The sequence below is a fragment of the Ovis canadensis genome, chromosome 13 (genome assembly GCF_042477335.2).
Source record: "Ovis canadensis isolate MfBH-ARS-UI-01 breed Bighorn chromosome 13, ARS-UI_OviCan_v2, whole genome shotgun sequence".
Classification (NCBI taxonomy): domain Eukaryota; kingdom Metazoa; phylum Chordata; class Mammalia; order Artiodactyla; family Bovidae; genus Ovis; species Ovis canadensis.
In genome coordinates, this window is record NC_091257.1 from 40,209,406 (window position 1) to 40,225,115 (window position 15,710).

Sequence of the window (15,710 nt, forward strand, 5' to 3'; positions counted from 1 at the left end):
TCTGTGTTTCCAAGGCAAGGGATGTGGGTTTGATTCCTGGCCAGGGAACTAAGATCCCACATGCAGGGCAAGGTGACCAAAATAAATAAATAAATAGAAGCTCACTGAACTGTAAGATCTAAAAAAGATTAAAAATAAAATAAAGTTGGAATTCCCTGGCAGTCCAGTGGTTAGGGCTCTGAGTTCCCAATTCCTGGTCAGGGAACTAACATGCTACATGCTATGTGGCCATAAATACATACAAACCAATTACTTTTAACATTTAAAAAATAATAATAATCTTTCCACTCGACAATCCAACTGAGGCAGAAAAACGTCTGAGAAAAAAGTAGCAGGAGGGATGGTGAAAGGTGTGAAGGAGAGAAATGAGCAGGGTGAGAAGGGAAGGAGAGGGAGAGGCGGGGTGGGAATGCTATTTTTAGGAAATGGGCAGGGAAGTCCTCTCTAGCAGGTGACATCTGAATCACTAGCTAAAGGAAGTGAGACTAGAGGCCATATTGCTCCCTTCCCAGCAATTAGTTTAGTGACTGGCTCATGGCAATGACTCAACAAATATCAGCTAAGAGAACGAATAAACAACAGGAAGGATATTTCTAGACTTAATGCATTTAGCATTCATACGCAAAATATTTCTATTGCAGTTCCACGCCGGAGATGAAGTTACTGTTAAAACTCTGAAAGCAGTTGAAGAATCATTATTAGAATTCACTTTGGGGGACCTTCCCTGGGGGTCCGGTGGTTAAGACTTCATGCTCCCAATGCAGGGGGCACAGATTCTATCTCTGGTTGGGAAACTGAGATCCTGCATCCTACATGGCATGGCCGAAAAAAAAAAAATTCACTTTTTATTATTAACTGGATCTATGAATCATATTTTGAGTACAGACTAACTGGAAAAAAAAAAAGGCTTTATCTGGCTGTGTCTGTGATCAAGGTCTTAAGTTACAGAGCAACTAAGAAAAGACAGTTCAGGATCACCTAGTTACAGGTAATCTCTGGAACAATATTTTCTTTAGAGAAGTGATTTCCAGGACAGTTTGGAACATTAATACTCCAAACATGTGCTTCCCTGGACTTTCACCTTTATAGCTCTGTTATTCAGTATCTCCAATTAGTTCTCTGAACTCCTAGATTTCATATTTCCTAAAGGATTTAGAACCATTAAAGAGATTTTAAAATTACATTTATCATCTTGACTGCCAAACTACCTTCATACAATGTCTTACAAAGCCTTAAAATCTACTCCAAAAATTGGATTTCTGACAATACCTACTTGTAATGTAATCAAATTCCCTTCATTTTAGATTATTGTAAAAATGGTTTCCTGGGACCTTCTAAAGTGAAGTCAATTTTTTTTTTTAAACTTCTCATCGAACTTGACCAATGTAGCAGTTTATTTTACAAATTCCTACTAAGGTCCTGGATTACTGTATTTTTGCTATTAGTGTTCCGGCTTATACACTTATCAACTATATGAAATAAGATTCCTGGTTTTAAAAAGTGTCACTGAGACTTTGTGTTAAAGGGAGACTGATGGGAGAAAGAAAAATAGAAAGGAACAGTTTTGGGAAAAGAGACAACAGTTCAACAGGTGAGGTCAGATACTAATGTGCTAACTTCTGCAGTTTTGGGAAAAGTCATTTGGGAATAGTGCCATGTGAAAGCAGTGGCACCCCCTTTATTCAACACATTTACTCAACAAGTATTTGTGGTCCTACTATGTGTCATGCACTTAGCAGGCACTGAAAATTCAATGATGAATTCAAAATTCAGTGAAAATTCCAAATTCAATGACAGTTTCTCCCCTTAATGATCTCTGTTCTCAAAGTAACACATAATAACATTTTCTTAATAAACATAATGACTAGTCTGAGTATGTAGGAAAATTTTACTTTGAACCTTCTGATGACCAATTATTGATAAGACAGAATCTCCCTTCTTATTTTTCTATTTTCCTGTGTCAGGTCTGTGTTTGTCTTTACCTCTCAGGAACAGGTATATGAGGAAGCAGAAAGTCTCTACTTGTTTACCACAATCACTTGGATTAACTGTGTCCAAAATACGAGTAGGGATTTTCCATAAGAAAATCAGGGAAAGAGACTACCTGCATCTTCCACTAGCTGTGAAACCATCCCCGTATCTGTGATCAGACATGGCATCTACTCCCCCTTGTGCAAAATATCCTTTCAAACACTTGAAAACTATTGAACATATGGAAAGCTATCAAGTTTGCCCTTTAACAAAAAGTTACAAGCTCTTTCAATCTTAAAAAAAAAACCACACACATTGTGTTGTTGTTCAGTTGCTAAGTTGTGTCCGACTCTGTGATCCCATGGACTGCAGCACACCAGGCTTCCCAGTCCTTTACGATCTCCCGGAGTTAGCTCAAATTCATATCCATTGAGTCAGTGATACTATCTAACCATTTCATCCTCTGCTGCCCCCTTCTCCTTTTGCCTTCCATCTTCCCCAGCCTCAGGGTCTTTTCCAAAGAGTCGAATAGTCAGGTGACCAAAGTATTGGTCGCTTCAGCTTCAGCAACAGTCCTTCCAATGAGTATTCAGGGTTATTTCCCTTAGGATTGACTGGTTTGATCTCTTTGCTGTCCAAGGGACTCTCTAGAGTCTTCTCCAGCACCACAATTCAAAAGCATCAATTCTTCAGTGCTCAGCCTTCCCCATGATCCAACTATCATATCCATATATGACTACTGGAAAAACCATAGCTTTGACTGTATGGACCTTTGTCAGCAAAGTCATGTCTCTGCTTTTTAACATGTTGTCTAGGTTTGCCACATCATAGTTTCAAATTATATATATAAATCTCTTTAAATTTATAGATAATATATTTTATATTTATATATTTCAAAAACATTTATATACTTATATTCATATTTATTATACATTCACTATATATAAATATTATAAATAATAATATAGTGATATACATAAATAAGTAAATAATATAAACATAACATAAAAATAGAAATAAAATACCATCATGTTCACATTTGCCACTCCCCTACCCCCGCAAAGCAGGATTCTCCTAAGGGCCAGTGCTGGCTTGGGGACTCCTCTCTGGCCCGATACAGGCCTTCTACGAGCTATGCCATAATTGCCTTCCTACCAAATCCTTCCTTTTCTCTCTTCTTTCCCAGGTGACAGACCTGTATCACAATTTTAAGTCTTCCCCATCCTTGCTGCCCCTTTCTACAGGCATTTCCCCCAATCAACCTGTGCCATGCCTAATAGTGTTTTTCCATTGTTTCTGTCTTGGTGTTTGCGTCTCAAGGAACCCAAATGATACACCAAATTTCAAAAAGACCAAAGTTCACCTTCATGTGAAAGCTATCCTTGAACAGACCTGCAGAAATTCTAAATAAAGTAGAAAACCAAATCTGGTAATATACAAAAAGTATCATACATTAGGAACAATCTTGGTTTAGTTCTATAATGCAAAGTCAGTTTAACATTTAAAAAATAAATCAATATAATTCGCTATGTTTAGTTGCTCAGTCATGTCCATGTTGTGAACCCACGGACTGTAGCCTGCCAGGCTTCTCTGTCCATGGGATTTTCCAGGCGTGAATATTGGAGTGGGTCGCCATTCCCTTCTCCAGGGGATCTTCCCGACCCAGGGATGGAACCCAGGTCTCCTGTACTGCAGGTGGATTCTTTACCATCTGAGCCACCGAGGAAACCCATAATTCACTATTTTAAGAGTTTAAAGGAGAAAAAAAGTCCAATGATTATCTGAAAAGATGCAGAAAAATTAAAAATTCATTCATGGAAGAGATATACCACATTCATAGATTAAAAGATTCAATATTTCAAATATTCAACTACTGTAAATAATATAAAACCCATCAAAATTCTAGAAGAATTTGTATTGGGTTTACTAAAAAGTTCATTCAGGTTTTTCCATAATATCTCGTGTGTGTGTGTGTGTGTGTGTGTGTGTGTGTGTGTTACTGCAGATGGACAAGAATAGCCAATCCAAACTTGAAAACAAAACTGGAAAACTTATTCTATCTAACAGTAACCCTTATTATATAGCTGTAGTAATTAAGATCAGTCTTGCTCCAAAGAAAGTGACCAATGGAATGGAACAGAGTTTGGCAAACTCTTCTATAAAGGGCCAGATGCTAAATATTTTAGCCTTTGCAGGATTCATACAGTCTCTGTCTCATATTCTTTTTTTAAACAACCTTTTAAAAATATACAACTATTCTTAGTTTGGAAGCTGTACAAAAAATGAGCCATATGTCAATCCCTGGAATAGAATAAGGTCCAGAAACCAACCAAAACATATAGAGACACTGTGTGAGCAGGTGGTATTACTGAGCAGTAGAAAAAGTACAGATTTTTCACTGAATATTGCCAGGCCAATTCATATCCATAATGGGAAAAAATTTACCTTGATCCTATACTATGTGTAAAAATAACCAATTACAGGTGAATTGTAGGTTTAATTATCAATGACAAAACAATAAAGTATTTGGAAAATAATAAAGGAGAATATCTTCACAACCTTGTAGTAGAAAAAAAATTTCTACAATAATATTCAAAGTATTAACTTTATAAAAGAAAAGATTGATAATCTGGGATCTTCCTGACCCAGGAATTGAACACAGGTCTCCTGCATTGTAGGCAGATTCTTTACCATCTGAGCCATAAGGGAAGCCCTAACCATAAAAGAAAAGATTGATAATTTGGACTAAATTAAAATTAAGAACTTCCCTTTATCAGAATCACTAATAAGAACTTCCCTTTATCAGAATCACTAATAAGAAGTTGAAAGGCAAGTCACAGCAGAATATCTGCTAAATACAAAACTAAGAAAGTCTTCATCAAAAATATTTGACGATTCCTACAAATTAATTATTTAAAAGGACTGATAGCTAATAACCAAATAAATGGTAGTCAACTTCATCAGTGTCAAGAAACTTTAAACTAACCCAAATTCCACACCACCACACACTCACTAAAATGAATAAAATTAAAGACAAATGTCAAGTGTTAGTAAGGATATGGAGCAACTAGAATTCTCATACCCTGCTGATGGATGTGTGAACTGGTATAATCACTTTGGAAATGATTATAGTGTTAGCCATACCTACCAAATGCGTGCATACCTATGTGCGTACCTATGATTCAGTAATGCCATTCATTCCTAGAGATACATACCCACCAGAAGTGAGTACATACATGCACAAAGTACACGTAAAAAGATGGCTCAGAGTTGTACTGCTTGAAACAGCTGAACATTGGAAACAAATCTAAATATCCACCAACAGTAGACTGAATAACTGAATCGAATATGTTTTTTGCTTTAAATCAACTTTCTTATGACCATAAAATGTACCCACTTAATAGTTCATAAGCTTTTACAAATGTACAGACCCATGCAACCACCACCACAATCAAGATCTAGAACCTTCCCATCAAGCCAAAAACTTCCCTTGTGCCCCTTTCCAGTCAATTCAGGCAACCACAGGTTTGTTTAGATTTGTCTTTCCTAGAGTTTCACATAAATGGAATTAGACAGTGTGTACTGTTTGCTGCTTGCCTGCTTCATTAATCAAAATCAAGTTTCATAGGAAAAGCATGAGAAACCAAAGTAGATAAACAAGATTTCACCAAAACTTAAAACTGTGCGCATCCAAGGACATTATCAAGAAAGTAAAAAGACAACCTACAGAATGAGAGAAGATATATGTAAATCATATATTGCCAATGGAAATGTAAAAATGGTGCAGGTGGTATGAAAAACAGTTTAGTAGATCCTCAAAATGTTAAACAAATAATTACCACATGACCCAGCAATTCCACTCCTAAATATATACCTCAAAGAATTTAAAAAGAGGAATGTAAACAAATACTTGTATACACATGTTTGAAGCACTAATCACAATAATCTAAAGGCGTCTTCCTAGTGACTCAGACTGTAAAGAATCTGCCTGCAACGCGGGAAACCTGGGTTCAATCCCTGAGTCTGGAAGATCTCCTAGAGAAAGAAATGGCAACCCACTCCAGCATTCTTGCCTGGAGAAATCTATGGACAGAGGAATCTGGTGGGCTACAGTCCATGGGATCCTAGTGACTCAGACTAAAGAATCTGCCTGCAATGTAGGAGACCTGGGTTCAGTCCCTGGGTTTGGAAGATCCCCTGGAGTAAGAAGATGGCAACCCACTGCAGTATTCTTGCCTGGAGAAATATGGATAGAGGAACCTGGTGGGCTACAGTCCACTTGGTCACAAAGAGTTGGAAAGGACTGAGCAACTAACACTTTCACTTTCAAAGGCAGAAACAGCTCAAATGAATGGATAAACAAACTGTGGTATGTACAAACAACATACCATTGTTCATCCATAAAAAGGAATGAAGTATTGATATATGTGCTGCTGCTGCTAAGTTGCTTCAGCCATGTCCAACTCTGTCCAACCCCATAGACGGCAGCGCACCAGGCTCCCCCGTCCCTGGGATTCTTCAAGCAAGAACACTGGAGTGGGTTGCCATTTCCTTCTCCAATGCATGAAAGTGAGAAGTGAAAGAAGTCGCTCAGCTGTGTCTGACTCTTAGCGACCCCATGGACTGCAGCCCACCAGGCTCCACTGTCCATGGGATTTTCCAGGCAAGAGTGCTGGAGTGGGCGCCATCGCCTTCTCTGTGATATCTGTGACACAAACATCAACACTAAAGTGTAAGAAGCCACACGAGAAAGGTTGCACATGTATGATTCCACCTATATGAAACATTTCACATAGGTTAAGTTCCTCAGGGACAGAAAGCAGACTGGGGGTTGCCCAGGACCAGGGCAAAGGGAGAACAGTGAATGACTGCCTACTGGAGACATGGCTTTCTTTTTGCGGTCATGGAACGTTCTGGAACTAGATAGAGGGGGCAGATACACATTGTACACACGCCTTTTAATTCTGTGCTAAATGTCGCTGAATTGTTCACTTTAAAATGGTGACCTTTATATTAGGTGAATTTCACCTTAAGAAAAGAAATGTTTTTGAGATTGATCCCTGATGCCATGTGTAGTCCACAAGCAGATATACCACAATTTAGTCACCCATTCATATGTTGTTTACTATTTTGGTCAGCTCAATCCAATGCTTTATTTAATATGAAAAACCAACTATGAACAATTCTGTACAAGTATCTTTGCAGGCATGTTTCATTCATCTTGGGTAAATACCTGTAAGCGCTCTTATCATTTCACACACACACACAAAACAAAAAAAAGTGTTATCTGTCATTATGAAACTGAATCAAAGATGAAAACCAATTACAGACATTAAAGTAATGATGCTTTATCCTTAAGTCCAGCAGATTTAAGCCAACAGTACATGTTCAATTATAAAAACAATGAAGAAACTAAAGAACAAGTCTGAAAGGCTAATACAACGTTAACCAAATTTTACCTGAAAGTTGCATCAGTGATTTTTTTTTTAATACTGCTTGACTTTCAAGGGAACAGAACACTCTTTATTACACATTTTCAAGAATGAATTATGTGACAGTAAAGAGCTTTCTGTGGTGTTGGAGAAGACTCTTGAGAGTTGACTCATTGGAAAAGACTTTGATGCTGGGAGGGATTGGGGGCAGGAGGAGAAGGGGACGACAGAAGATGAGATGGCTGATGGCATCACTGACTTGATGGACGTGAGTCTGAGTGAACTCTGGGAGATGGTGATGGACAGGGAGGCCTGGCGTGCTGCGATTCATGGGGTCGCAAAGAGTCGGACACGACTGAGCAACTGAACTGAACTGAAAGAGCTTTCTGAGAAGCTGGGGTGGGAATTGAGAGAAAACTCTAGAATCAGAGTGTTCAGTTCTACCACTTGCTATGTAGACACTTTGTGCCTCAATTTCCTCATCTTAAAAATGGAGGTGTCAATGTATGGCAAAAACCACAACAGTATTGTAAAGTAATTAGCCTCCAATTAATATAAATTAATTTTTTTTAATGGAGTTGATAATATCCATCTCAGAAAGTTGTGATGATTAAATGAGTTGACCATACAGAGTCTTAGAACAGCAACCGGCACATTGTAAGTTAGGGGCTGTTGCTGCCACTCCACTCTGCCGCCAGCACCATCACCACCACCCCCATCATTATCATCACCCCATCACCACCTTCATCATCACCATCATCACCATGAACATTAACATCATCAATTCTACTTTGTAAAATATTTTCAAGACAGCTTAAGACGCTTATGTTCAACTTAACAGCACTAGATGTTAATAAATGTATGTAACTAATTAGTATATTTACCAAGTTATTAGTATATTTACTATATGCTAATATGGACTGGTTCCAAATAGGAAAAGGAGTACGCCAAGGTTGTATATTGTCACCCTGCTTACTTAACTTATATGCAGACTACATCATGAGAAACGCTGGGCTGGAAGAAGCACAAGCTGGAATCAAGATTGCCGGGAGAAATATCAATAACCTCACATATGCAGATAACACCCTTATGGCACAAAGTGAAGAGGAACTAAAAAGCCTCTTGATGAAAGTGAAAGAGGAGAGTGAAAAAGTTGGCTTAAAGCTCAACATTCAGAAAACGAAGATCATGGCATCTGGTCCTATCACTTCATGGGAAATAGATGAGGAAACAGTGGAAACAGTGTCAGACTTTATTTTGGGGGGCTCCAAAATCACTGCAGATGGTGACTGCAGCCATGAAATTAAAAGACGTTTACTCCTTGGAAGGAAAGTTACGACCAACCTAGATAGCATATTCAAAAGCAGAGACATTACTTTGCCAACTAAGGTCCATCTAGTCAAGGCTATGGTTTTTCCAGTAGTCATGTATGGATGTGAGAGTTGGACTGTGAAAAAAGCTGAGCACTGAAGAATTGATGCTTTTGAACTGTGGTGTTGGAGAAGATTCTTGAGAGTCCCTTGGACTGCAAGGAGATCCAACCAGTCCATTCTAAAGGAGATCAGTCCTGGGTGTTCTTTGGAAGGAATGATGCTGAAGCTGAAACTCCAGTATTTTGGCCACCTCATATGAAGAGCTGACTCATTGGAAAAGACTCTGATGCTGGGAGGGACTGGGGGCAGGAGGAGAAGGGGACGACCGAGGATGAGATAGCTGGATGGCATCACTGACTTGATGGACATGAGTCTGACTGCACTCCGGGAGATAGTGATGGACAGGGAGGCCTGGCGTGCTGCGACTCATGGGGTCGCAAAGAGTCGGACACGACTGAGCGACTGAACTGAACTGAACTGAATATGGACTTTCCTGATAGCTCAGTTGGTAAAGAACTAATATACCAAATATTAGTATATTTACTAAGCTATATTTAGTGTAACTACCAGAGGAATTCAAAGCTCAAAAAATTTAACTGTCAATACAATTAAAAATGGATCCAAAGAGGTTCAGTTAATGCTCCTTTTCAATGACAAGGGATGAGTGAACCCCACTCAGTATTTCTACATTTCAAAAGTAACAAGAACACAATCCTGACACCCTACCACCACGCCACAGACCACAGATCTACGCATAATAAGAATTTCTTCTTCTAACCAATTTTCAGGTCCATATTTTAGTGTTCTATTATCCTAAGGGAATAGGTTTTCAATCTATTAATGGAAATCAATGGCATAAAATATACTCAATTTTCTCAGCTCTTCAGAATTTAGCTCTTCATTAAAGTGAAGAACATTTGCTCTCTAAACATAGTGAGTGCTGTTCATTAAATGATGAACTAGGCCAATTATATTTCTCTCTGGGGGAATTTGGAATTATTATGATAAGAGAGGAAGGAAGGAAGGAGATGGTGAGCGTGTACTTTCTACCGCGGTCAGCACGTGAGACAATCAGGTATAATCAAAACTATCTGTAAACATTATCTAAATCATCCTGTAAATAGTAGAGTTTGGGCCTCTGGAAGATCATATTTCAAGATTTTGTTGTTGATACTCTGGTTTTAGTTGCTTTCCAGGTCCTATTTCTGGTGTCTGGCACATTTGGGTATCCTATGCTGTTTAACTTTGAATTTGGAGATGCCCTATTGGTTTTTTAGAATTAACACATCTTCCTAAGGTGGCTTAGGCATGGGGAGAGTTCTATTTCTTGCCACTAAAATATCCTTCATTTGAAAACTCTAACATAGTCTATAGAGCTGTTTAGTCAGAAATGACTGCAATCACAAAATACAAATTTTTACTACTGAGAAAGTTTACAGACTCCCCAGATATCTTTTTTCCTACCATTAACATGCTTGAATATAAAATTTAATGCCAAAGTAGAAATCCAGCAGTTACTGAAGCATCCAACAAAATGATATACAAATTTTAGAATCTTGGAAGTGTCCCTACACCTAAGCTGAGTCAGAATTTTTCTCAGAGAACAAGTAAAAGAGAAATAATGATAACTACAGAGACGTTCAATTATTCTTATTCTTGACTATTTATGAAGTTATGATTTAAGGGACAATAGGATGTCAGCAAGATAGCAATTATCATTATCACCAAAAAATATTTTTCTACCTCAGTGGCCTTTTTCTTGTATACAGCATCTGTATTATAATGCAGAAAACTAACCAACAAGAATGAAAAATCTTAAAAATCCAGAGAGTACACATATATGAGAAATAATGAGATATGAGAAATAATATATAACTGAATGTAAAACTTGGGTAAAGGGAATAATCAGAAAGTTAAGTGGCAAAAAGAGACTCCACTAAATTGCCAAAAGGAAAAGAACAACAAAACAGAACCTTTCAACTGCTGCACAGAATTCTGGCAACCTAGCAGGATCTCTTAGGAACTTGAATAAAATTCTGGGAATTCTTTTCTCTCCAGTGATTCTAGGCACTGACTCGGATCACTGCACCGGAGGCTGGGATTCTAGTTCATTAAATAAAATTCATAGAAAAGGATTTTGTAATCTCAATGCTCTTGAAAATAAGTCTGAAAAGGAAATGAGACTATAAAATGAATATTGAAACGTTCAGCTGAATCAAAATAACAGATTGCAAGTCGTCTGTCTCCAAATAGGTTGTATTTTTAAAACAGGTCTATAAATAACTGTTCTCAAGTCAGAAGAGATTTTTTCACTGAGAATATGTTCTGAGAGACCATCCGATCAGTTTATTTGAAATGGTACTGTTAGTACTAACTGCGAGTTCAGTAGGCCCCTGTAGACCAGCCTGTGACCCCCCACTGCCAACTGGGATGACAAAAACAAGCCTGGGCCTGGGTGGTAAAAGGACATAGAGCACCAGGAACTCTTTAAACCCATCCAGCTTTCCAGGTCCACTGCCAGCCAGCTATTCAGACTCCAGGAACAAGGGACGGTTGCTTCTGTAAGATGTCTCTGGGGCCTCTGAACTTGGTGCTTCCCTCACCTGTGGAATTCTTTGTCCCTAAGTGTTCACAAATACGGAACATTTGTTTTCAACTTTTCCAATTCAGAGATATTTCACAGAATTAATTTCCTAATGCAGTAAATGTATCCAGTATTCACCTACTAATTCTTGACACTACATAAGTCAAACAATTTAAGTCAACAGAACACTTTCAAAAAGATGGACTTCAGAGTTATACAAGCCCGATGTGGGAGTCCAGATGATCTGTCACTTAGCTGTGCGATCCTAGGCAAGTTACTTTACAGCTTTTTCACCTTCAGTTTCCTCATCTACAAAAGGGGAATATTGTCTTACACCTCAAAGCATTATAGCAAGGCTTAAATGGGATAATAGCATGTATTATGATTCCTAGTATAAAGTCTTCGATCATGTATTAATTTCTACCACCTTCCAAAAATTTTCTAAAAATCAAGCGGTTCTCCAAGTATACTACAAACATACCTAGATGATTGCTTTAGGTATTCTCATAACTTTCCATATTCTTCTTCTTAGGAAGAAAACATACAGATGTTCCGGACTTTATAAATAATCTTAATTTGACAGATCTTGCTTTGCAGGAGATAAGGTGCTTGAATTTATCTCTCTCTTATTTTAAAAATCTTAGCTATGTTGTATTTATTTTAATTCTTTTATTAGCATTTTAGGGCTTCCCTCAGAGCTTAGATGGTAAAGCATCTGCCTGAAATGCAGGAGACAACGGTTCAATCCCTGGGTCAGGAAGATCCCCAGGAGAAGGAAATGGCAACTCACCCCAGTATTCTTGCCTGAAGAATTCCATGGACAGGGGAACTGGGTTGCAAAGAGTCAGACATGACTGAGCGACTAACATACATATTAGGTTTTAAATTAAATTGTTAACCAAGCTTATAATTATTATCTCCCTCCATCTGTTGGACTCCTGATAAGTTTATTACATTTCAACTATTTACATTCTTTGATTTTTAAGCTATTAACTATATCTCTTTTAGTTATTAATATACTGACTGACTCTGTATTTTCTTAAACTGTTAACATTTTTCTTATGTATGATTATTCCCTCATTGACAGCATACAATGCCAGTAGAATAGCCAGATAATTTAATCTCAAACTACAGTGGTAACTTTCAGGTCAAAACTCAGTTATGAGGGATAATAATCATTAAAGATCACTGGATGTGTGGTTTTGAGTATCCATTCTCCTAATAGTCTTAAGTATTGTCACCAGATCAAGCTGGACTGTTGGGGAACTGTACTCTTGGGGGCCACTGTTTTAGTGTTCATCCCTATAACCTAAGGTTTTTCAACCTTAGCACTATTAAATTCTGGGCCAGATAATCCTCTGGGGGTGGGGTCTTTCGGGTGCATTGTAGGATTCTCACCAGTATCTCTGATCTCTCCCTGCTGGGTACCAGAAGCACACCCTCCCCGCCACCCCAACTGTGACAAGCAAAAATGTCTACTGATGTTCCGTGTATCCCCTGGGGAGGAAATCTGTCTCCAGTTGCGAAGTTCTTTAGACCAAACTGGACCACGGGCTTTTGAAATCAACTTACACTGAAGAATCTGTTAAAAATATTTATGTAAAAGGATGGTTTGAGGATGTTACCTACTACATTATCTTTGTTTCCATTATGAGGAACCACAGGAGAAATCTGTCTCAGACTTCAGTGCAAACCAGATGTTGTTTTCTCATGGACAACATGAATCCTTGTGCTTAGTTACTCAGCCATGTCCTACTCTCTGCGACCCCATGGACTGTAGCCCGCCAGGCTCCTCTGTCCATGGAATTCTCTAGGCAAGAATACTGGAGTGGGTTGCTATGCCCTTCTCCGGGGGATCTTTCCAACTCAGGGATAGAACCTAGGTCTCCCGCATTGCAGACGTTAACTGCGAATCCACAGCTAATTCTTAAGTAATAATCCTTCCTTCTTTCCCTCTTTTTTCTCCCCCACTGGGAAAGCTCAAAAGCGAATTTACAGCCTGTCTTTGATAACAGTGTAGGATCTTCAGCACATGTTCATGTGGACTAAACCTCCCCAGTGTCAGTTTAATTCATCTTTTTCCCCATGAAAAGATGGGGCTTTGCTCATAGCTCAGTTAGTCAAGAATCCACCTGCAATGCAGAAGAGTCCAGTTCGATTCCTGGGTTGGGAAGATCCACTGGAGAAGGGATAGGCTACCCACTCCAGTATTCTGGCCTGGAGAATTCCATGGACTGTATAGCCCAAGGGGTCATAAAGAGTCGTACACGACTGAGCCACTTTTCACTCTCCCCCATGAATGTTTTAATCTCATTTTTATCTTAGTATAATACATACGTGTGAACATAAATTCTTTTTTCAATGAGATTAAATATAAATTAATAAATAAACAGTATTTAAACTGTAAATTTTCCCAGCAGACCACATCCTTTAGTCTCGCTTATTCATGCCAGTCCAAATCTTCAGCTGGATCTGTATCTTTCAAGTTTTCCCTTATAAATGTTTGATTCTGTCCAGTCAAAATATATAATGAAGCCTGCTCACTTCAGTGAGCAGATATGTCAGAAATACAATCATCTGCAGAGTACAGTTTTACAACTAAGCCCTTCTACATTTATTAGCAGTATATCTCTCCCAGTAGAAACTAGAACATGAGCGGCGTTAAACTCTAGGTGCAGTGTCCAGTAAGTAGCCCAGGCATTAGCACATCAATCCACAGGGCGATGGGGAGACAGAGCACCCTCGTCTTTCTCATGCTGATGCTGGTTCTGTCAGTTTTGCCTTTCGCCACTGAGGCCAAGTAACATTTGGAATCCATCCTGAGCCCTGGAGCATGACAGATGGTGACACAGGAGTGGCCCATCTTGCACTACGGTGATAACTATGAAGGGTCCTACCTCACCCTGCACACTCAGATTATTTTTCATAGTGCTGAAAGAAACCATTTTCCTCTCATTTGAACCCTGAACATAACACCTCAAATCAGAGATGCTATTACAAAGGTGTATCAACTGGGGAGAGGATGAACACTGTATGGCCTATTCAGGCAGGGGAAAACCACTCAGGAAAAAATAAAAAGGAGTACTGTTAGTACCTACACGTACAATACGGTGAATCTCAAAAGTACTATGACAAGGTGTGGGATGGATTAGGAGACTGGGATCGGCATACACATACTACTATGCATAAAGTAGGTGACTAATGAGAACCTACTGTATAGCATTACAGCACCTACTGTGGTGACCTAAATGGGAAGGAAATCCAAGAGGGGATGTATGTATACACGTGGCTGATTCTCCTTCCTATACAGCAGAAACGAACACAACACTGTAAAGCAACTATACTCTTACTGAAAAAAAAAAAATGCCAAGTGAAAGAGAAAAAAGAGTACACATTGTATTTTCTGTTTATAAAAAATTTGGGAAGATGCAAAACTCATCTATCATGACGTACAGCAGATCAGTGGTTGTCTAGAGCCAGCAGTGTTGACAGCACAGTGGTACAAAGGAACTTTACGGATGATGGAAAGGTTCTTTTCAGAATCACACCTTGACTGGACTGGTGGTTTCCCAAGTGATGTATTTATCAAAACAAAACCTTAAGTAAACAATACATTTAATTGGTGCAAATAGGTATTCTTGCTAAAAAGGCATCACTTCAAACAAAAGATAAGAAAACATTGGACAAAACCAAACTGAAGAACACTGTACAGAAAAACCAAATTTTCAAGGCCATGGATTTTAAGGAAAGACTGAGAAGCTGTCACAGACTACAGGAATCAACAGGTTGTGAAAAATGAATATAATATGAAATCTGGGAACAGAAAAGGGGCAAAATCCAAATAAATTTTGCAGTTTAGAGAGGAGTGTCATACCAATACTAATGTCTCGATTTTCTTGGTTGTACCATAGTTACGTTTTTAACATTGGGGGAAGTTGAAAGAAAGAATATACAGAAACTCATCACTATTTTTACAAGTTTTTAAACACCTAAAATTATCTAGAAGTAAAGTTTTTTAAATAGGTGCGTTTTATTATGTATAAATTTTAAGTCATTAAAGTTCATATAAAAATAAAACAAAAATAAAAATGGCAGCTTTTATGAAATAACCCTATCCCTAGGCTGATTTTCCTTTCAAGCCCATTAAATATGTTTAAATCAAGAGTAACTAGAAGGATCAAAATATTTCTCAATATTTGAACCAATGAATCTAGTAAATAAAACACACACCAAATCACTAAATTTATAAGATTACTAATTGCACAAAAAAACCTCAGAATTACTTTCCTTAGAACCATGATACGTTCCCCTACATAACACTAATATATAATTGACAATAAAATCATCACA

The 15,710-nt window shown here is 38.3% G+C and overlaps 1 protein-coding gene across 3 annotated transcripts in view; it reads right to left on the reverse strand.

Moving 5' to 3' along the window:
• Positions 1–15,710, reverse strand: part of ARHGAP21 (Rho GTPase activating protein 21) — a 129,118-nt gene that overhangs the window by 58,635 nt on the left and 54,773 nt on the right. The gene's annotated exons all lie outside the window — the stretch shown is intronic.